Below are 22455 nucleotides of genomic sequence, written 5' to 3' on the forward strand. Positions count from 1 at the left end.
TATATATAATATATATATAAAAACTTGATATGTGTTATGTTAGTGCTAGTGGGGAAAAGATTATTTTTTCAATGAATGGGGTAAGGACAATTGATTATGTATGTGATAAAAAAAAATCTCTATTTCATATCATAAAGGAAAACATAAGTCCAAGAGGATTACAGACATAAATGTGAAAAGGCAAAACTTAAAACCTTGAAGAATAAAATACTAGAAAATGCTGTTGTGAATTCATGGTAGAAATTTCTTAATGAAGGCCGGGCACGGTGGCTCATGCCTATAATCCCAGCACTTTGGGAGGCTGAGAGAGGTGGATTGCCCGAGCTCAGGAGTTTGAGACTAGCCTGGGCAACACGGTGAAACACTGTCTCTGTTAAAATACAAAAAATTAGCCAGGCCTGGTGGCGTGTGCTTATAGTCCCAGCTACTTGGGAGGCTGAGGTAGGAGAATTCTTTGAACCTGGGAGGTGGAGGTTGCAGTGAGCCAAGATCATGCCACTGCACTCCAGCCTGGGTGACAGAGCAAGACTCTGTTTCCAGAAAAAAATAAAGAGAGAGAGAGATAGAAACAAAGAAAGAAAGAAATTTCTTAATGAGATATAAAAGCACAAAGTATAAAAGAAAGCTAAAACACACCCAGAAGGTAAAAAGTTAAACCATAGACTAGGAGAAAGTATGGGCAACACACACAGCCAACAAAGGTTCAGTATCCAGAATATGTAAAAACTGTTAGAAATCAATGAGAAAGAGACACACAACTCAATAGAAAAAAATGGCAAAAGAGAATAATAGGCAATTTACAAAAGAAAGAATAGAAATAGCATATAGGCATATGAAAAATTGCTCCAAGTCTCCCCCACATGGTGAAACCCCACCTCTACTAAAAGTACAAAAATTACCCGGGTGTGGTGGCACATGCCTGCAATCCCAGCTACTTGGGAGGCTAAGGTGGGAGAATCACTTGAACCTGGGAGGCAGAGGTTGCAGTGAGGTGAGATCACGCCACTGCACTCCAGCCTGGGTGACAGAATGAGACCCTGTCTCAAAAAAAGGAAAGGAAGAAGGAAGGAGGAAGGAAGAAGGAAGGAAGAAAAGAAAAGAAAAGAAAAGAAGAGGCCAGGAACAGTGGTTCACGCCTCTAATCCCAGCACTTTAGGAGGCTGAGGCGGGCGGATCATGAGGTCAGGAGTTCGAGACCAGCCTGACCAACATGGTGAAACCCCATCTCTACTAAAAATACAAAAATTGACCAGGTGAGGTGGCACATGCCTGTAACCCCAGCTACTCAAGAGGCTGAGGCAGGAAAATCACTTGAAACTGGGAGGCAGAGGTTGCAGTTAGCTGAGATCACACCACTGCACTTCAGCCTGGGCGACAGAATGAGACTCTGTCTCAAAAAAAGTAAAAGAAAAAGAAAAATCGCTCCAATTTTCTGGTAAATAGGAGAATGCAATTTAATATAGAAATGAGTTTTCTTTTATGCTCTTGAGATTGACAGAAATTAAAAAATTAAAAACCTGTAAATATCAAGTGTTGGTGTGGATGTAGAACAGCTAAAATGACTAAACACTTGCTGGTGGACACACTTTGGAAAGTAATTTGGCAGTATCTAATTAAGTTGAAGAGAGTACCTCCTGGATCCACTGCTAAGTATATATCCTAGAGGGTTATTGTGTCTGCACTCCATGAGACATGTATAACAGACATGGTTTGAATGGCAAAAAAAAAAAAGAAGAAAAAAAGATAAAGCCTTAATGTCCAACCGTAGGAAAATAGATGATTGTGTTATTTTCATTGAGTGGACTACTATACCTAAGTAAAAATGAAAGAACCAGAGCTACTGTTCCAACACGGATAAATCTCATAATGAAATGAAAAAAAATTACAAGTTGCAGAAGAATACACATAGCACAATGCCATTTTTGCAAAGCTTAAAAATATGCAGAATGACATAACGTATTGCCCAGGGCTAAATACACATCTAGTAATGTTACAGGAAGTGCCTGGGAATAAACAAAGTCAGGAACATGATTTCCTCTAAGGGGCAGCAGAGGAAGACATAGGGAAGGGATATACTGTAGATTTCACTGTGTTGACAATGTTTTATAACTTAAGCTGGATGTTGGGCAAATGGAGAGTTGTATTATTCTTTATGACTCTCTGTATATTTTAAATATTTCATCGCACATTTTTTTTTAAACTAAAAAGTAACAAGCACCACATAGAGAAACAAAAGAGAAGACAGTGATAGTGGGGAAGAAATAGTTTAGAAATAGTCCCTGTTTGAGAAGATACAAATTCCAAAGAATTTAGAAGTGCTTTGTCAAACTAAAAAACAGAAAGAGGTTCTCTAAAAGAAAACGGTATTTATTTGAACGTAGGGCATTGCAATGGGAATATGTATGCCATAGTAAACTATATGCATATTCAGGGAAATAAAGGAAAACAAAAGTTTTTTAATGAAAAATGAGGAAGATTACATAATTGTTTTGAGGCAATTATCCTTGGCTACAATGATCAACAGTAAGGGTGATGATGTCTGTCTAAGGATAGACAGAGTTCCTGGGTGGATGTCCTTACAGAAGTGTTTTTTTGCAAAAGGTTTCCATGGCCTTTGTAGAAGACTGTAGTTTCACAGAATCTTTTGTGATAATTTTGTCATCAGGCATACAAGCGTAAGACCCTTTTTTTCATAGCCCCTCTCAACTCTATTTGTCAGGATTTTTATAAAACACTTCACACTGACATGAAAACTTTCACATTCTCCTTTTTGGTCGAAGGGGTGTATTAATTTTCCCAGGGTTGATGTAACACATTAACACAAACTTGGTGACTTAACACAACAGAAACTTATTATCTCACAATTCTGGAGGCAAGAAGTGTGAAATCAAGGTGTTAGCTGGGTCATCCCCCAATTATAGGCTCTACAGAAAATCCTTCCTTGCCTCTTCCAGCTTTTGGTGGCTCCTGGAGTCCCTTGTTTTGTGGAAATGTGTCTCTAATGTCTGCCTTCATCTTCACATGGCCTTCCTCCCTGTCTTCATGTCTATAATCTCTCTCCACTTTCTTTGATTAGGACTTTAGTCATAGATTTAGGATTCTCCCTAAATCAGGATGATTTCTGTTGGTAGAAGAGCTGAGGCAGGACTGGCTTGTCTGTCATAATATAAAAGAGTCTTGGAAGATGTCCAGGGTACAGTGTCTAAAACCCCTCGTGGCCCTTGGAACACCAAGCTCTGTGCCAAAGGGTGGAAGGTTGCCCTGCTGCACCACAAATCTAGGCCCAGGGCATAAAACCCCTCGTGGCTTGGATGGAATCCAGGGCTCAGGGCGTAAAACCTCTCATGGCCTCTGGAATGTGCACAGACTTGTTGGTAGCTCTCCCAGGCTTGTAAACATGTTCTCCATTATCTCAAGCAGCAGAGCATATTCTATATGTGTCAAAGAAAATGCTAAATTGTCACAGCTATGCTTCATGCACCGCTACCTTTCTACCCCCACATCCTCATGCCCTCACCTGCTTACCCCCACATCCACACGTCCTCACCACCTGCTTCTTTGTTTGATCACCAATAAATAGTGTGGGCTCCCTGAGCTTGGGGCCTTTGCAGCCTCCATACCAGCGTTGGCGTCCTGGCCCACATTATGCACTCTTTACTTCTCTTTTCTCATTCCTTTGACTCCGCCGGACTTTGTAGCCCCCATGGCCTGGTGTTGGGTCTGATCACCCCAACATTTATGGCACCTAACATGGGGCTATGAAGACCCCAGTGAAGGAACGCTAGAGCATGTGGAATGTGGAAGCAGAGGACGCATTGTCAGAGGACACCTGAGGATGACTGAAAGAAGCTCGGTGGGTAAGCTGGGCGCTCTGAAGAACCAGGGTAACAATGGGACAGAATGAAAGTAAACATTTTGCTTAATTAAATTTCTTAAGGGATTTACTATGGAGACGGGGAGTAAAAGTTAGTACTCAGAATTTATTAAAACTCTTTAGTACTGTAGAACAGTTTTGCCCATGGTTCCCAGAACAAGGGACAATGGAGTTGGATGAATGGGAAAGAATTGGCAGAGATTTTAAAAAGGCACATAAAGAAGGAGCCCAAATTCCAGTTTCTGTTTGGTCACTGTGGGTGTTGGTAAGGCAGCTCTTCAGCCATTTCAAACAGATGATGAGACAGATTCAGATGAGGAAGAGGCAGACAAGTATGAAAAATTAACTTCAGATTCTGAATGTGAGGAACAGGAAGAGGAGGAAATTAAAGAAAAGAAAGGGAAGCTGAAAAAGGTGTATTTTACTAGCCCATCCGTTCCACCTGCTGAATTAAGTGAATGGCCACCTCCTCCCTCTCCCCTTAATGGGTCAGATGATGAATTAGCTGTAAAACATACTGCTCCTGTAGTGGCAACATTAAAACCTGGAGCAATTGGTGGTGCTATACAAAATTCTATTGAGAAGGCTAGAGCTGAAGGAGACCTTGAAGCATGGCAATCTCCCATTACTGTAATCCAGCAAGAAGGACAGAATAAAACTAATCTGGCCACTTTTTATTTTAAGTTGTTAAAGGAATTTATGCAAGCCATTAGTCAATATGGGCCAAATTTTCCTTTTGTACAAACTTTACTAAAAAATGTGACTCTTGATGATAGATTAATACCATATGACTGAGATACTTTAATAAAATCTGTTCTCACTCCATCCCAGTACTTGCAGTTTAAAACTTGGTGGGCTGATGAAGCTCAAACTCAGGCAAGAGAAAACACACAAGCACAGCTGCCTGTGCCTGTTTCCTTTGAACAGTTAATGGGGATGGGCCCTAATTGGGGCCAATTAGACAATCAAGCAGTAATGAAAAATGTTGCCATTGTTCAGTTACATACTTACAGGCATGGAAAAAAATAAATGTTACAGGGAAAAGATATCCTTATTTCATTAGACCTAAGAGAGGGAAGCCTCATTTGGATGAATATATTAAGGCTTGTGATAGCATTGAAGGTAACTTAAATAAGACTACTCTTTTAGCTCAAGCTATGGCTGGATTAAAGGTGGGAAAAATATGCCCCGTTTCTCTGGCTCTTGTTTTAATCGTGGGCAATTTGGACACACAAACAAGGAATGTAGAAAAGGAAATCAAAAGGCAAAAACTATTACCATCAATCAACAGAAAAGTCCCGGTATCTGCCCCTGGTGTAAGAAAGGCAATCTCTGGGCAAATCAGTGTTATTCTAAATTTAGCAAAGATGGGCAACCTCTTTTGGGAAATGGGAAGAGGGGCCCACCTTGGGCCCCTTAACAAACTGAGGCATATCCAGCACAGTCAGTTTACTTACAAATATACAAAAATTGTCCCCCACCACAATAGGCAGTGCTGCTGTAGATCTTTGCAGTACAGTTCCCGTTTCCTTACTTCCTGGGGAGCCACCAAAAAAGGTCCCCATGGGAGTGAGGGGCCCTTTACCCTCAGGAACAGTTGGTCTATTGCTTGGAAGATCTAGTTTAAATTTAAGAGGTGTCACTATACATACAGGAATTAATTGATTCTGATTATACTGGAGAAATTCAATTGATTATTAGTTCCTCAACTCCATGATCTGCTTCCCCAGGAGAAAGAATTGCTCAGTTGTTACTGTTACCTTATGCAAAACTGGGGAGCAGCACAGTAAAAAGAATAGGAGGCTTTGGTAGTACAAATCCAGCAGGAAAAGCTGTATATTGGGTTAATCGAGTGTCTGATAAGAGACCTATTTGTACAGTAACCATTCAAGGAAAAGACTTTGAAGGGTTAGTAGATACTGGAGCTGATGTTTCTATTATTGCTTTAATTCAATGGCCCTGACACTGGCCCAAACAAAAGACATCTGTTGGTATTATTGGAGTAGGGGCTGCATCAGAAGTTTTTCAAAGTTCTTTAATTTTGCCATGCCAAGGGCCGGATGGCCAAGAAGGGACAATTCAACCTATTATTACACCTATTCCTGTCAATCTGTGGGGTAGAGACTTATTACAACAATGGGGGGCTGAAATATCATTCCTATGGATCAGTATAGTAATAACAGTAAACAAATGATGAGAAAAATGGGATATCTCCTAGGAAATGGACTGGAAAAAATGAAAATGGCCAACCAGAACCTTTAGAACTAAAAGGGCAAACAGATTGAACTGGATTAGGGTATCATTTTTAGGAGCAGCCATTGCTGAGCCTCTGGCTCCCATTCCTCTTTTGGTTAACTGCCAAACTGGTTTGGGTGGAGCAATGGCCACTGAAACAGGAAAAACTGGAGACTTTTAAAAAATTGGTGCAGGAACAATTGCAAAAGGGACATCTAGAGCCTGCTTTCTCCCCTTGGAATTCTCCTTTGTTTGTTATTGAGCAAAAATCAGGGAAATGGAGAATGTTAACAGATTTGAGGGCCATTAATGCTGTAATTCAACCCATGGGCACACTGCAACCAGGGCTGCCCTCTCCAACAATGATCCCAAAATACTGACCTCTCATAGTAATAGATTTAAAAGATTGCTTCTTTGCCATTCCTTTAGCTACTCAAGATTATGAAAAATTTGCTTTTACTGTTCCTGCTGTAAATAACAAAGAACCAGCAGACAGATACCATTGGAAAGTATTACCACAAGGCATGTTAAATAGCCCGACTATTTGTCAAACTTATATTGGAAAAGCTATTAAGCCAGTTAGAGAACAATTCGAAAAATGTTATATTATCCATTACATGGATATTTTATGTGTAACTGAAACTACGGAGGAATTAATGCTATGCTACAAACAGTTAGAAAAGGCTGTAACTCCAGCAGGTTAATCATAGCCCCCAGTAAAATCCAAACTTCTACTCCCTTTCAATATTTAGAAATTAAAGTAGAACAAAATACTATTAAGCCTCAAAAGGTTCAAATTAGAAAAAATAATTTTAAAACTCTAAAAGATTTTCAAAAATTATTAGGAGACATTAATTAAATTCATCCCACGTTAGGCATTCCTACCTATGCCATGTCTCGCCTCTTTTCTACCTTACGAGGTAATTCTAATCTTAACAGTAAACCCTCTTTATCCAAAGAGGCATTAGAGAAAATTCAATTAATTAAAAGAAAAATTCAACAAGCACAAGTAAAACAATTTGATCCTATGCAGACATTACAGTTTTAGTTTTTCCTACTAAACACTCACCTACAGGTGTTATTGTTGAACAGAATAATCTGATTGAGTGGCTTTTTCTACCTCACAATACAACTAAAGCGCTCACTCTGTACTTAAATTGCTGTACTAATAGAACAAGCAAGGCTGTGCACAACAAAATTAATGAAATATGATCCAAATCAAATTATAGTTCCAATAAACAAACAAAAATTCTGCAGGTTTATATTAATTCCCAGGAATGGCAAGTTAATTTGACAGTTTTATTGGTGTTCTTGATAATCATTATCCTAAATCCAAAAGATTCTAATTTCTTAAATTAACATCATGGATATTGCCTTCCATTATTCAAAAAACCTCTATTGAAGGGGCCATTACTATGTTTACTGAGGGATCTAGTAATGGAAAGGCCTCATTTTTGGGACCTAAACAATAAGTTTTTCAAACTGACTTTGCTTCTGCTCACAGGGCTGAACTTCTGGCTGTGATAACAGTGTTAAAAACTTGTAAACAGCCAGTAAACATTGTTTCTGATTCAGCCTATGTAGTGCAAGCCATGCAAAATATTGAATGTGCCTTAATTCAAAATGTGACTAATGACCAACTTAATCTTTTATTTCATTCTTTACTGCAAGCAGTAAAACAAAGGCATTCCCCTTTCTGTATCACTCATATGAGAGTACATACTAATCTCCCTGGCCCTTTAACTAAACTTAATCAAAGGATGGATAATTATATGGGGAAGAGGATTTGCTTATGTTTCTCCAGGTAACAATCAGGTGCCTGTATGGGTGCCCACCAAACATCTGAAGATCTATCATGAGCTACAGCAGGAAGAGAGGACTCTGGGAAGAGCCAAAGCTCCCTATATGAGTGATAGCGCAAATAAACATCTCAGAGATGAAGGAGAAAACCAAGAATAGTCATCAGGCAAATTCTCCAACATGGGGACAAATCAAGAAGTTTGCACAGATGGCAAAGGACAACTTGAAAGCACAGAACAAACTAAAAACAACTGGTAACCTGATGGTGGCCATGCTGGCAGTACTCACCACAGTGGTAAGCCTCCCTACATGGGAGCAACTCAGAATTTCACTTATTGAGCATATGTCCCATTTCCTCCTTTAATTAGGTCTGTGAGTTGGATGGACCATGTTACTGAGGTGTATACCAACGACAGTACCTGGATACCTGAGCCCGTAGATAGCCGAGGGCCAATGAATCCTAAAAAAGAAGAGATAAAAATAAATATACTCATAGAATATAATTATCCCCCAATATGCCTGGGACCTGCTGTTGGATGTTTACAGATGAAAACACAGGCCTGGTTGGCAGTAGTCCACCCAAAAATAAACATAGGCTGCTTTGCATATGATTTCAGGGCACAGTTTAAAATACAATCATTCCCATCCTAAAACCCTGCAGTTCCATCTGAATAAGTTCAAATATAAACAAAATAAAGTTTAATTTAAAGATGCAGATGTTTAAACTTGGAAAAATTGTATAGCAAGTAAGGCTGAGGTGCTACAAAATAATTCCTATGGAATCGTCATTAATTAGTACCCTAAGGGGATCTTTAAAGAAAATTGCACCAGAAGGCCTTCTTGTAGAACAAATGTAATAAACCAGTGGAACCGTTGGTAATTAAATCATACACAATATATTTGGACAAAAAACTGAGGTCCCTATCATGTGGAGTCCTACTGGCATTGTTACCTCAGTCCAAAAATAATATCTCCTGACATAGGACAGGACCATTCTGAATTATGGAAATTAGCGATGGCTCAAAGTTCAATCAAAATGTGGGAGGGTAAATATAACAAGTATAAAGGGGAGGGAGGTATAAATATTCTTTCTTCTCTTTCCAACAGGATTTTTTGGATTCAAAGTTGTGTCTGGCCACCTTTTGTGCTAGCAATAGGAAATGTTACTCTTGATATAAACACACACTTCATTTCATGCCCTGAATGTCATTTGTTTACCTGCATTAATTCAACTTTCAACAAAAATCAGACTATCCTAATAATTTAAGCCAGGGAAGGAGTCTGGATCCCATGTATTTAAATAGACCGTGGGAGGCATCTCCATCCATTGATATAGTAACTGAAATCCTTAGAAAACTTTTATCCTATTCAAAAAATTTTATAGTTGCTCTCATAGTTGCTATAATTGGCCTCATTGCTATTACTACTACTACTGCAATGGCTGGTGTGGCTCTGCATTCATCTGTACAAACTATTACATTTGTCAATCAGTGGCAAAATCATTCCACAAAATTATGGAACTTTCAAACTCAAATAAATCAAAAAGTAGTTAACCAAATTAACGATCTCTGTCAGACAGTGAATTGAATGGGAGATCATATTATAAGTTTAAAAAGTAAAATTCAAATGCAATGTGATTGAAATACCTCTGATTTTTACATTACTCCTCATCTGTATAATGAAACAGAGCATTAGTGGGAAAAAGTTAAGAGACATTTGACAGGTCATACTGGAAATTTATGTTGGGATATTGCAAAACTGAAGAAACAAGTATTTCAAGCCTCTCAGGTACATCTGACACTAATGCCAGGAACTGAAGTGCTAGAAGGAGCTGCAGATGGATTAGCAGCTATTAACCTGCTAAAATGGATCAAGATACTTGGAGGCTCTGTGATTTCAATGATGATTGTGATTTTTTTTTTTTTTTTTTTTTTTTTTTTTTTTTTTTTGACAGAGTCTCACTCTGTTGCCCATGCTGGAGTGCAGTGGTGCGATCTCGGCTTATGGCAAGCTCCACCTCCCAGGTTCATGCCATTCTCCTGCCTTAGCTTCCCAAGTAGCTGGTACTACAGACTGTGCTTTTAATCTGTGTTGTTTGTCTTTATGTAGTCTGCAGATGTGGAAGCTGCCTCTGGAGAGAAAGTCGCTGCCAAGAACAAGCAATAATAGCTGTGGTGGTTTTGCAAAAAAGAAAGGGAGATACGTTAGTAGAAGAGCTGAGGCAGAACTGTCATAATATAAAAGAGTCTTGGAAAATGTCCAGGGTCCAGGGTGTAAAACCCCTCGTGGCCCTTGGAACACCAAGCTCTGTGCCAAAGGGTGGAAGGCTGCCCTGCCTCACTGCAAATCTAAGCCCAGGGCATAAAACCCCTCGTGGCTTGGATGGAATCCAGGGCTCAGGGCATAAAACCTCTCACGGCCTGTGGAATGTGCACAGACTTGTTGGTTGCTCTCCCAGCCTTGTAAACGTGTTCTCCATTATCTCAAGCAGCAGAGCATATTGTATGTGTCAAAGAAAATGCTAAACTGTCACAGCTATGCTTCATGCACTGCTACCTTTCTACCCCCATGTCCTCACGCCCTTGTTTGCCCCCACATCCACACGTCCTCACACCTGCTTCTTTGTTTGATCACCAATAAATAGTGTGGGCTCCAAGAGCTCAGGGCCTTCGCAGCCTCCATACAAGCGTTTGCCCCCTGGACCCACCTTATGCATTCTTAACTTGTCTTTTCTCATTCCTTTGTGTGGGCAAAGCCCAGGACCCTGGACTGGGGAGAAACAGAGGGACAGTTAAAGGAAGTGTTTGTGTAAGCAATTCTAGAATGAAGTCAGAAGAAAAAAAGAACTACATATAACTTTCTACATTGCTTGTGTTGTTTTTCTAGTAGAATGCTTGCCTTTGTATAATGATGAGTGCTTGATTGTTAAACAGTGATCAGGTTATTAAAGCAAAAATGAAGGACTGAGCCAGTCACCATGAGGTTTGGCTGCCAGTGAGAGTTAACAGCACGTGACATGCTTTCCCCTGCAAAGAGCCTATAGAGGGATGTGTAGGATGGGAGGTGACCCATCACCCAGATTCCTTTCTCAGGAAGGCATCTCTATTAAGGCCCTGGGAGAGGAATGCAGCCCTTATGGAGAGCCTATAAACTGATGCACAAGGGATGTCTGTTTGGAAGTGAAAGCTTCAGTGGTCAAGATAAGGGTGTAAAGCTCTTCTTCTCCCACCACTCTCCTAGGCCTTCCCGGGGGCCCCTCGCCCAGGTAGAATTGTGGTGAGACCAGTCGCCTGGTTTTATGTCCTGTTCTTAGTTGCCTACTGCACAATCCTGATAACCACCTTAAAGTTAAACATAGTTTATAGTTAAGGCCTGACCCTATTAAATTGCTGATGCACACAACTAGTGGTTGGAACTCACGGTTCCATATATCTGTACATCTTTACTATGGACCTCACCCTACAATCATGTGATCCTCTCACCCCATGTCAGACCACCCTCTGCTCACTGCCCTTGCTCCCCCTCCCACATGTAAACTGATAATAAATGCTGGCTATTCCAGTGCTTGGGTGACATTGTGACTCCACATTGCGGTGATCCCCCTGGACCCAGCTTTCACAAACTCATCTCTGTCTTTATTTTTTCAGCCATTTGACCCACCTGGGATAAGCAAGAGAATCCACATTGCTGGTGGGGCTGGTTCCTGCTAGACCTTTGACTCCACCGGACTTTGTAGGCCCTACAGCCTGGTGTTGGTTCTCATCACTCCAATGGTTTCCCCTTGAGATTTTTTACTTCATTACATCTGAAAGATTTTTTTTTTTTTCCAAATAAGGTCACATTTACAGGTCATGGTAATTAAGACTTGGACATATTGGCCAGGCGCAGTGGCTCATGCCTGTAATCCCAGCACTTTGGGAGGCCAAGGTGGACGGGTCACCTGAGGTCAGTAATTCAAGACCAGCCTGGCCAACATGGTGAAACCCCATCTCTACAAACATACAAAAATTAGCTGGGTGTGATGTTGTACACTTGTAGTCCCAGCTACTCGGGAGGTTGACGCAGAATAATTGCTTGAACCAGGGAAACGGAGGTTGCAGTGAGCCAAGATGGTGCTATTGCACTCTAGCCTGAGTGACAGAGCGAGACTCTGTCTCAAAAAAAAAAAAAGACTTGGACATATTTTGTAGGGGGTACACAATTCAACCCATTACAAGGGACGTATACATATACATGGCTTTTCATTTTTGTTGGTAATAATTTAAGATTAGGAAATTGGAGAATATGTTTAGAATACGTTTATGATTACATTTATTTTCCTTAATGAACAACATCTTATTAGTTGTGTAAACCAAAAATAAAATTGTAAACCCCTGTGCCCCCCCACAACCATCTGAATGGACTGCTCCTCTCAGCCAAGGGTATGAAAAGGGTTATTGTGTCTGCACTCCATGAGACATGTATAAGAGACATGGTTTGAATAGAAAAAAAAAATAGGAAGAGAAAAATGATAAAGGCTAAATGTCCAACCGTAGGAAAATAGATAGATTGAAAACTAGTGGAGTCCATGATGGAAGGAGGGGTCGGACATGCTTCATTATACCCTCCTACCTCTTGGAATTACTGATCGGACACTCTTTAAATCTGATAAGAAACATTTACTATCTATTTTCTCTGAAGCCTGCTACTTGGATCCTTCAACTGCATGATCTCCACAACCCCTTATTGTAATTCACACATTTCTTTCTATTGATAATAACTCTTTCAATCAATTGCTAATCAGAAGATTTTTAAATCTACCTGTGACCTGGAAGGCCCACCCCCATGTATTATGTCTCCCTAAAACATAAAAGCAAGGTATAACCTGGCCACCTTGGGCATATGTCATCAGAACCTCCTGAGGCTATGTCATGGGTGCATCCTCAACCTTAGCAAAATATTTGCAAAATAAACTTTCTGAATTGATTGCAACCTGTCTCAGATACTTTTGGGTTCACAGTTGCTTAGGTTCTTATTGTCAGGTGTTTTGGCTTTCTGCATTGGCAGAGATTTTTGTTTTCAAGTAGAATGAACCACACTAAACAAGATATAAATGTGCCATTACGGCCACAAACTGATAATCCTTCAAGAAAAACTCAAAGAAATGAGCTGTGGATAGTTATTTAATATTTATATATGTTTTACTTGAATAACTGGCTACTTAAATTGTTATTTGATAATACGATCATGTGGTACTTTAGGACAATTATAACATAACAAATATTGATAATCTGTGCACCTTAACTGCATATTCTCTACAACACCTAGACATTTCCAACTGGTTGTTTTGACATTTTTATTTCGGTCAATAGTATTATCTTCCTCAATCGATGAGGCTTGAAACTAAACTCATCATAGAGTTAGACATTTTTTGAACTGGAAGGGAACTTAGAGATGATCACAACTCCCCTATTTCTTTTTACAAATGAGGACATCCAGTCATAGAGCAGTTTCACAATCTGAAGGTTAGTCGACTAAACAATTATTTGTTGAGTAGCACAGTTATAGGACTCAGTTTCCCTGATTACCAGTTCAGTATTTTTCTTTACTACACACACTAATACTAAACTACTACAAATAACAGCTAGCATTGATTTAGCCATTACCATGTACTACTGTGCTAAGTGTTTTTATATGTGTTCCCTTATTGTATTTTCAGGGACACTAAATACTCAGGATCATGGGCACTTAATGTCTTATATAAGTGCTGCATGGGGTTTACTTTCTGTTAAGCCTCAAGAGAACTCTGCAGAAGGTAGTTTTCCTATATCTCAGGCATTCTCAGGAGTGCTATCATTTGGCAGTATTCCATGAAGCTAGTTTTCTGCCAGAGTTAATGAAACTATTGCATGGATCACAGTGCTACAAACCTAATACAGCAACACATCTATAGAACCAAAGCTCTGTCCATATTTAGTATTATTTCTTAGGAATATATTTTCAAAAGAGGCATTTGTAGGTTAAAGCATATGAATGAATATATTTAAGGCTCTTTATTAAGGAATATGATATTCTGTTCTGTTTCTTACCATATGAGACTAGAGAGAGAGAATAGAGACAGGAAAAGATGGCTAGTATAAAACCTGCCCTAGCTCCATCAGTGCGAAAAGTAAACAATGAGTTTCGATGGTCAAGAGGGAGAGCACTTATTACTCGTAGGCCAACAAATGGCAGGAGTATCATATGGGAGGCCAGTTCCCCCAAACCCAAGTCCCACTGGGCAACCCCATGGGCCTAGATGCAGGCAGTGGACTGGGAGGCAGGTAAAGAATCTAGGGCTAAGTGCTCAGCATCTTTCATATCAAGCAGCAAACAAGCTAGTCCCTCTCCCCTGGGAAGTGAGCAATTGTGCCTTCTCATGCCTTGATTGCTGTAGCCTACTTAGTTGCTTACAGATTAGTGAAGGAAGTGGCTCAGAGTTAGAGGGTAGGTAGGTCTTGCATTTTGGCATACTCAGCAAGGATATGCAGGAACTCCCTTGCCCGCATAAGCTTATATTGTATAATCACTGAGTAATGTCTATTAATATGGATGGACCATGGTTTATTTAATTTGTGATTTTTTATATTAATTGTTGTTGTTTTTTTTTTTTTTTTTAGTTGACAGACCTTTCAGTCCTCATTTCACATTGATCTGCTCTACATTCAAAGACTGACTTTCACACCTGTGAGACAAAATAGTTTATGTAAGAAGCTATATTTGCTCATTCTGCTTGCCAGCAGAATGTCAGAGAATCTTTGGCAGTCAAATTTCACAAATCCCTTAACTCAGTGACTAAGTGCAGCCCCTGGAAGAATGCCCCTGAAGATGATAACATCTCTTGCATAAATCTGTTCTTGCAAAAGTTCAAGGATCCTAACTCATGCCTCTTCCTGTATATAATAAAATAATAACTGATAGGATTAATGATTATGCCTTTATAATCTATAACCAGATGTACCCTTGGACCCCACCGTTGCTGAGATTTTGCTCAAATGTAACTGCTGAGCTCACTTGATGCAACTGCTGAGCACATCTGATACCACTTCCCATCACATGCCAACACCTGTACCTAAGCTTTGGAGCAGTCTCACAGAAAGTCTCTGAAAGACTTTCCCGAATTGCAATCCTCAGTAAGACATCTGAATACAACTAATTTTAACTATTTAAATGACTGAATTTTTTTTCTTTGGTTAACACACCCAACTAAAAACGAACCGCTCACGTCATGTCCAGCAGTTACAGCAAAAGCAGAAACGTACTGGAGAGGGGAGGAGGTGGACTTGGGAGAGAAGTCAGTTTTCCCCCAGAGTCTTTCTCTCTCATCAGTCACAGGTTTCTGAACACACTGACTCACCAGGAAACATTTCTTAGGTTCTCCAGGAAAACACTAAGTAACTTCAGAAATTGTAAAGGTCATGGAAAACATTATGTTAGATATTTCCGTATTTCCACGAATACGCGGGAATCCTCCCAAGGCCCTGGCACCGCACTCCAAATGTCCATCTCCAGGAAGCCGCCCTTCGGTGCCCGGGGTCCCCTAAACAATGTTTCAGTCCTCGGGCTCGGTGGCTGCGTCCTTCTTTGGGGGAACGCGGGGACTGCCCGTGCCCCTCCAGCCGCTTCCGGAAGGGAACGGCGCCCCGGAGCGAGCCTGTCTCGGACTCCCAACCGTCAGCCTCTCTCCGGGCCGCGGAGGCCGGAGCAGCTCCCCCGGGGCTGCGCAGCCGCTCGGGCTGGCCTCAGTGGGCTGAGTGGTCCGGGCATCGGGGCCAGGGAGCGGCTGGTAAGTGCCTGGTCGGGGCGCGCTGTGAGTGACCGGCCCCTACCCGGGAGGCCCTGCTGCAGCCGGGTTCCCCGCCCCCTTTCCTTCTTTTTAGGGGACTGGAATCCACGCTACAGTTCAGCCCTCCACCTCTGTTAGTTGAACTCAGGCAACCCCTGCTTCAAAACCCCAGCTGAGTTACTGCCCTTCATCAGTGTCTTCACTGGACATCTAAGTTACTTCACACCCACTCCCGGTTTTGAGAATGGAAAATCAAATACCGCACGTTCTCAACTGTGAGTGGGAGCTAAGCTATTGCTGCGGAAAGGCATCCACAGGGATATAGTGGACTTTGGAGACTCAGAAGGGGAAGGGTGGGAGGGAGGTGAGGGATGAAAAAACTACATATCGCGTACAATGTACACTACCTGGATGACCCTGAAATCGCAGACTTCACCACTATCCAATGCATCCATGTAAAAAAAAAACCCATCTGTACCCCAAAGGCTATTAAAATAAAAATATATACATATATACAAATATATACATATATATATATATATTTTGAGACGGAGTCTCGCTCTGTCACCCAGGTTGGAGTGCAGTGGCACGATCTCAGCTCACTGCAATCTCTGCCTCCCAGGTTCAAGCCATTCTCCTGCCTCAGCCTCCCGAGTAGCTGGGACTACAGGCGCCCGCCACCACGCCCAGCTAATTTTTTTTTTTGGGATTTTTAGTAGAGACGGGGTTTCACAGTGTTCGCCAGGATGGTCTCGATCTCCTGACTTTGTGATCCGCCCACCTCGGCCTCCCAAAGTTCTGGGATTACAGGCGTGAGCCACCGCACCCAGCCATACACCTATATGTTTTTAAAAATTCAAAAATAAAACAGAAAAAATACCTATCCCTCCAGGCTTATTTCCCGTTCCTGTACCCTTCTCATTCCCCTCTAGCCCAAAAGTCTCATCACTGAATTTACCACTTTTCCCAAGCTAGTTATGTCTGTTTTTGCTTCTCTGCTTTTGTACCCCACTGTCCCCACCTTCTGCCTAGAATGTTTCTCTCTCCCATCTTCTCCTGACAACTCTTCTTTAGACTCGACTCATGTGGTATCTTTTCTGTCAATTTTTTTTTTTCCCAGAAGTTTTGCTGCCTGCTGAGGTCCCTTAGCCCTTCATTAATTCACTTGTCATTGACATTGACCATCTTGTGTTGTATTCAATAGTCTGTCACACCGATTTGATTGTGCATTTTGCTTTGGAGAAGTCCTTAGTCTTTTATGTAGTCACAGTGGCCACACATGCAGAAAACGCTCAATATTGTTGAATGAACTAATGCATTTGGGACAGGGTTACAGAAATGGGTGCAGGAGAAAAGGGGGTGGTTGAATTGGCTGTACCCAGCACACAGGTATGCAACTTGCTCACTTACTGTAGTATTCCTAGGTGTGGAGGAATCCAACACCTGGAAATGCTCCTGAAAATAACCAGAGATGACTTTGTGGAAGTTCACTGAATCCTTAAAATTAAACTTAAGGAGAATGGATGGTGGGAATTGAAAATGATTGCATCTAGACTGGGCCGCATAGTTAGATCCCATCTCTACAGAAAAACCAAAACCCAAACCAAAAGAGAACAGCCAAATGTGATTGCATATGCCTTTAGTCCTAGCTACTCGGGAGGCTGAAGTAGGAGGATTGTTTGAGCCCAGAAGGTGAGGACTGCAATAAGCCGTGCTCGCATGACTGTACTCCAGCCTGTACAACAGAACAAGTTGTCTGTGAAGGAGAGAAGGACCCAGAGAAAATGAACAAGTGTTGATATCACATTCACTCTGTGCTCTATGGGTCAGCAGAATGTGAATGCTTGGGGGTAGATTTGTAGGGAATTTTAGGTCCTAATTTTTTTTTTTTTTTTTTAGGACAGGTTCTAACTCTGTCACCCAGACTGGAGTGCAGTGGCGCCATCTTGGCTCACTGCAGCCTTGACCTCCTGGGCTCAAGCTATTCTCCCTCCTCACACCCTCCAAGTAGCTGGGACTACAGGTGCATGCCACCACACCTGGCTAATTTTTTCCATTTATTGTCAAGACTGGATTTCTCCATGTTGCCCAGGCTGGTCATATATGTTACTATATATGATATGCACACATATAATACAACTAAAATGTACACATGATTTTTTTTTTTTTTAGAAAAGAACCATACTGAAAGTTAGAAAATTGGAAAGTAAAATTCTTCTTCTACTTCCCTTCTTCAATCTCTTTCACTCAAAGTGATTCTTGTTAATAATTTATTGTGTATTCTCCCTAGAAAGCTTATAATGCACTTTATCAAATCTAAACTATTACTGATTACAATTTTTTTTTGCAATTCTATACATGCAAATTAGGTATTTTTTGTCACTGCCTAAAGAAAAAAGTGCTGAGAAACAAAAAAATGCTGCAGATTAAACCTTCTTAAAGTATGCATGTTAGAATTGATGAAATACCATATGTACACATATACACACTTTAAAACATTTATGGGGTGGTGTTATTATGCAATGTATCTTGCTTTTTTATGTAACAGTATGTCTTGGAGAGTTTTACATATCTGCATATGTAGCCCTACCTCATTCTTTGTATCAATAATGATGCATTAAAATTTTATTGAACAAGGGTAGTACAGAACAATTAGTGGGCCCTTCATTGAGGGACATCTTGGTTGTTTCCAAGGTGTGTGTGTGTATGTGTGTGTTTTCTTGCTTGTTTTTGCTATTACAAACGTTGCAGTGAACCACCAACCTTGTGTGTACGTGTGTGTGTGTATATATATAGAGAGAATATCTATATATATACACATAGTTGGTAAGATTTTTTCATTTTGCTATAGTTTTAGGAATTCCTCTATATAAAGTAGTTGCACACATTTTCTAACTTAAAATTAAATAATTGCATCACTCATTGGAAGTCATAAGTTGATCTTTTAGTATTTAGAGTTTGTCACCTGCCAAGGAATATTTGACACTCAAAAACCATGTTGAAAATGCATCTCAAATTATAGTATTTCATTAGAGGGAAGATTCTACAATTTCCTTAAGTAAAATCTCTCCAAAATGGCAGTGGTCATGTATTTATATATTTCTTTGGGAATCTTAGATATATGATCTATTTTAACAAAATTTAAACTATAATAAATTATTTATAATTTATTTTTTTCTGACACACAATAGGGATTAGTCCCTGATTATCAATTTTTAGTGTTCACAGACACTCGTATTCACAGAAACAAAGTCTGTATGTCAGTGTTCACAGTCACAAAAGTCTGCTTGTATATAAAACTAACATTTATTACTTATTTTTAACAGATTCCTGAATCCTTGCTGTTTGTGGTCCCTTTTGGAATAATGAAATATGATATGAATGTAGTTCTAAACTTCTTTTTCCCAACCAAATTTTCCCTGATTTGACCTGTTCATAGCTTTTTATAGTTTACCTCTTTACTTCTCTGTTTACATTTCTTCCCTCTGCTTCTTTTTTTTTTTTTTTTTTAGAGATGGAGTCTCGCTCTGTCACCCGGGCTGGAGTGCAGTGGCCGGATCTCAGCTCACTGCAAGCTCCGCCTCCTGGGTTCATGCCATTCTCCTGCCTCAGCCTCCCGAGTAGCTGGGACTACAGGCGGCCGCCACCTCGCCCGGCTAGTTTTTTGTATTTTTTAGTAGAGACAGGGTTTCACCATGTTAGCCAGGATGGTCTTGATCTCCTGACCTCGTGATCCGCCCGTCTCGGCCTCCCAAAGTGCTGGGATTACAGGCTTGAGCCACCGCGCCCGGCCTTCTTCCCTCTGCTTCTTATTGACTCCTACTCACCCTTTAAGGCCAACTAATGTTCAAATCCTCCATGAAATCCTCTTTGTCTATTTTGTCCACATTTATCTCTTCCTTCTTTAAATTCCTTTTTCAGCAGAACGTCACAATTTAACATTCTTGATTGATTCATATAGGTTACTTTATCTCCTAAATGAGACTGAATTCTTCAGGAATTCTTGGCTGGATTTCAGGCAAGAAATCTAGGGGGTGCTACATTAGCTCTGGTTGTTGAGTATTTGTGGCTTGAAGTAGTCTTTTTTTTTTTCAACTTTTATTTTGGATTCAGGGGATACATATGAAGATTTCTTACAAAGGTTTATTGCATGATGCTGAGGTTTGGAGTATGATTAAACCTGTCACCCAGATAGTGAGCATAGTACCCAATAGGTAGTTTTTCAACCCTCACCCCATCCTTCCCTTCCCCCTCTTGTACCCCCAGTGTCTATTGTTTTCTTCTTTATGTCCATGCATACCCAGTGTTTAGTCCCTACTTACAAGTGTGAACATGAGGTATTTGGTTTTCTATTTCTGTGTTAGTGTTACAGAGAAACATTATTTCCCCACCTATGTGTTTCTAGCTGCATACATGTTCCTTCAGAAGACATGTTTTTTTTTTTTTTTATGGCTGCGTAGTATACCATGGTGTATATTTTTTCATCCAATCCACTGTGAAGTTGTATTCTTAAGACAAGAGGCGGGGCTTCTCCAGAGACCTGGAGGAGGTGTAGCTAATGCAGCGGATCATCACAGCCCATTCCCTCTAGAGTCAGAGGAATGCCTGGGCTGCTGTTTCACAGATGGACACCTATTCTGCCCAGCATTAGACTTGCCACCAAATATTTTTACTGCGAATGGGCTAACCATTAAGGTGCAGCCCTAAAACCCTACCAAGCCCAAAAATGCACCCTGACATTGTGTTTCAAAATGGTGGCATAGAAGCAAGCTGGCTGCTTCTTCTCCCTTGCCACCAGAAAATGGAAGCAAACACACAATGTTAAGATTATCACCAGCAATATCCCAAAACTCAGATATAAGGATGAGATTATTTCCAGTACCACAGAGAAGTGAAAAAACCTCTAAGCAGATGGTAAGAGAATGGGACTTCCATAGCATGACACTCCTTACCCCAGTCTGCCTGGCACCAGGCAAATGGAAAATTTCCCCTAGTCTTATGGTTTCTCTAATGGGCAAAGTGAGATTGAAGTGAACAACCAACTTTCCTACCATCTTGGGTTCCATGGCAGGAGACCTGTTCCTGCCTCAATCCACAGGCAGTATCAACAGTACTAAAGGGAAAAATATCCCCGAGGATAGCCAGAGACGAAGGAGGGAGATGGGACTACCATCCCTAGTCCTGGAAACTCTGCTCTGTAACTTGGCCAAAGAAGATACCAAATCAGAGTTGCTGTTTGGCAGTACCATGCTGTAGGAAGCTCATTCCCCAGTTCCCTTAGGCATGAACCCCTAGCCAGCATTCCCACACTGCTGGGATAATCCCTTTAGGACATCCCCCATTTTGGATGGGCAGCAATCTGATTACTAGAACTGAGGCAAACCCAGGCTTAAGCTGACATCTAGTGCTGGAAATGAGTCAGTGACCTAGTGAAAAAGAAAAGAAAATCCACAGGTAAATTATCAAGAGTCTCTAAGCAGACATTTCCAATAAAAAACAAAACCAGCCAGCCAGAGAAGGCTGGAATAAATAATTAATTTTTCAACACAAAGACATACAGACACATTCACAAGAAACAATAACAAACAGAGTATCATGACCTCTTCAAAAGGACAAAGCAAGAAACCAGCGACTAACCCTAATAAGAACGCAATATGTGAACCCTCTGACCAAGAATTCGAAATAGCAGTTTTAAGGAAACTCAGTGATCTCCAAGATAACACAGAAAAACAATTCAGAAATTCATCAGAGAAGGTTAACAAAGAGATTGAGATAAAAAAATCCATAAATTTTGGAATTAAAAAATACATTTGCTGAGCTAAAAAACTTATTAGAGGTTCTCAACAGCAGATCAAGCAAAGAAAGAATCACTGAGCTCAGGTTGTTTGAAAATGTGCAGAGGAGACAAAAGGAAAAAGAATGAAGAGGAACAAACATATAGAAAATTACCTCAAAAGACCAAGTTTAAGAATTGTTGAGTTTGTGACCAGCCTGAGCAACGGAGTGAGACCCTGTCTTTAAAAATAAAAAATAAAAAAAAGTAGCCATGCATGGTGGTGCATTCCTGTTGTCCCAGCTACTCAGAAGGCTGAGGTGGGATGATCACTTGAACCCAGGAGCTTGAATACCGGTACTGTTTGGCAGTACCATGAGACCAGTCTCAGCAACATAACGAGACCTTGTCTCTATGAAAAATAAAAATAATAAATAAATAAATAAATAAATAAATAAATAAATAAGCCAGGCTGGTGGCATGCACCTGTAGTCTTAGCTACTTGGGAGGCTGAAGTGGGAGGGTCACAAGCCTGGGAGGTCAAAGCTGCAGTGAGCTATGATCGCGCCACTGCACCTGAGCCCAGGTGGTAAAGTGAGGCCCTGTCACAAAAGAGAAAGAGAGAGAGAGAGAGAGAAAGAGAGAAAGGGAGTGGGGAGAGGGAAGGCTAAAAAAACCCTGCTGATAGTTTGGGAACAATGGTTTATGTTGACACATTCTAGGGGCAGTGGGTGGGTAAACTGGTTAACTGGCAGCTAAAAGATAGGTCAGTTTGTCCTTGAGTAGGCCTATTAAGGGTATCAAACAAACAATTATATTTGTTTATGAGTTCTCTGGAAAACTTGGAGAAGGCAGTTGTGGGGCATAGGTGACAGGATGGTTCTGTGTGGTGTCTGCTGGTGACCCATTGTAAGAAGCTCCATCTTACTTAGGCCAGGTCTGCATCTGTGTCCTCAGAATTTCTCACTA

General features: G+C 40.8%; 1 protein-coding gene across 1 annotated transcript in view; it reads left to right on the forward strand.

The window, feature by feature from the left end:
• The first annotated feature begins 15625 nt into the window (after positions 1-15625).
• DNAH8 (dynein axonemal heavy chain 8) overlaps positions 15626-22455 on the forward strand; it is a 333448-nt gene continuing 326618 nt past the window's right edge. The window contains 1 exon segment of the mRNA XM_017870032.1: positions 15626-15713. The gene's annotated coding sequence lies outside the window, so the exon portion shown is untranslated.

This window comes from Rhinopithecus bieti, unplaced genomic scaffold (genome assembly GCF_001698545.2).
Source record: "Rhinopithecus bieti isolate Rb0 unplaced genomic scaffold, ASM169854v2 scaffold_4553, whole genome shotgun sequence".
Classification (NCBI taxonomy): domain Eukaryota; kingdom Metazoa; phylum Chordata; class Mammalia; order Primates; family Cercopithecidae; genus Rhinopithecus; species Rhinopithecus bieti.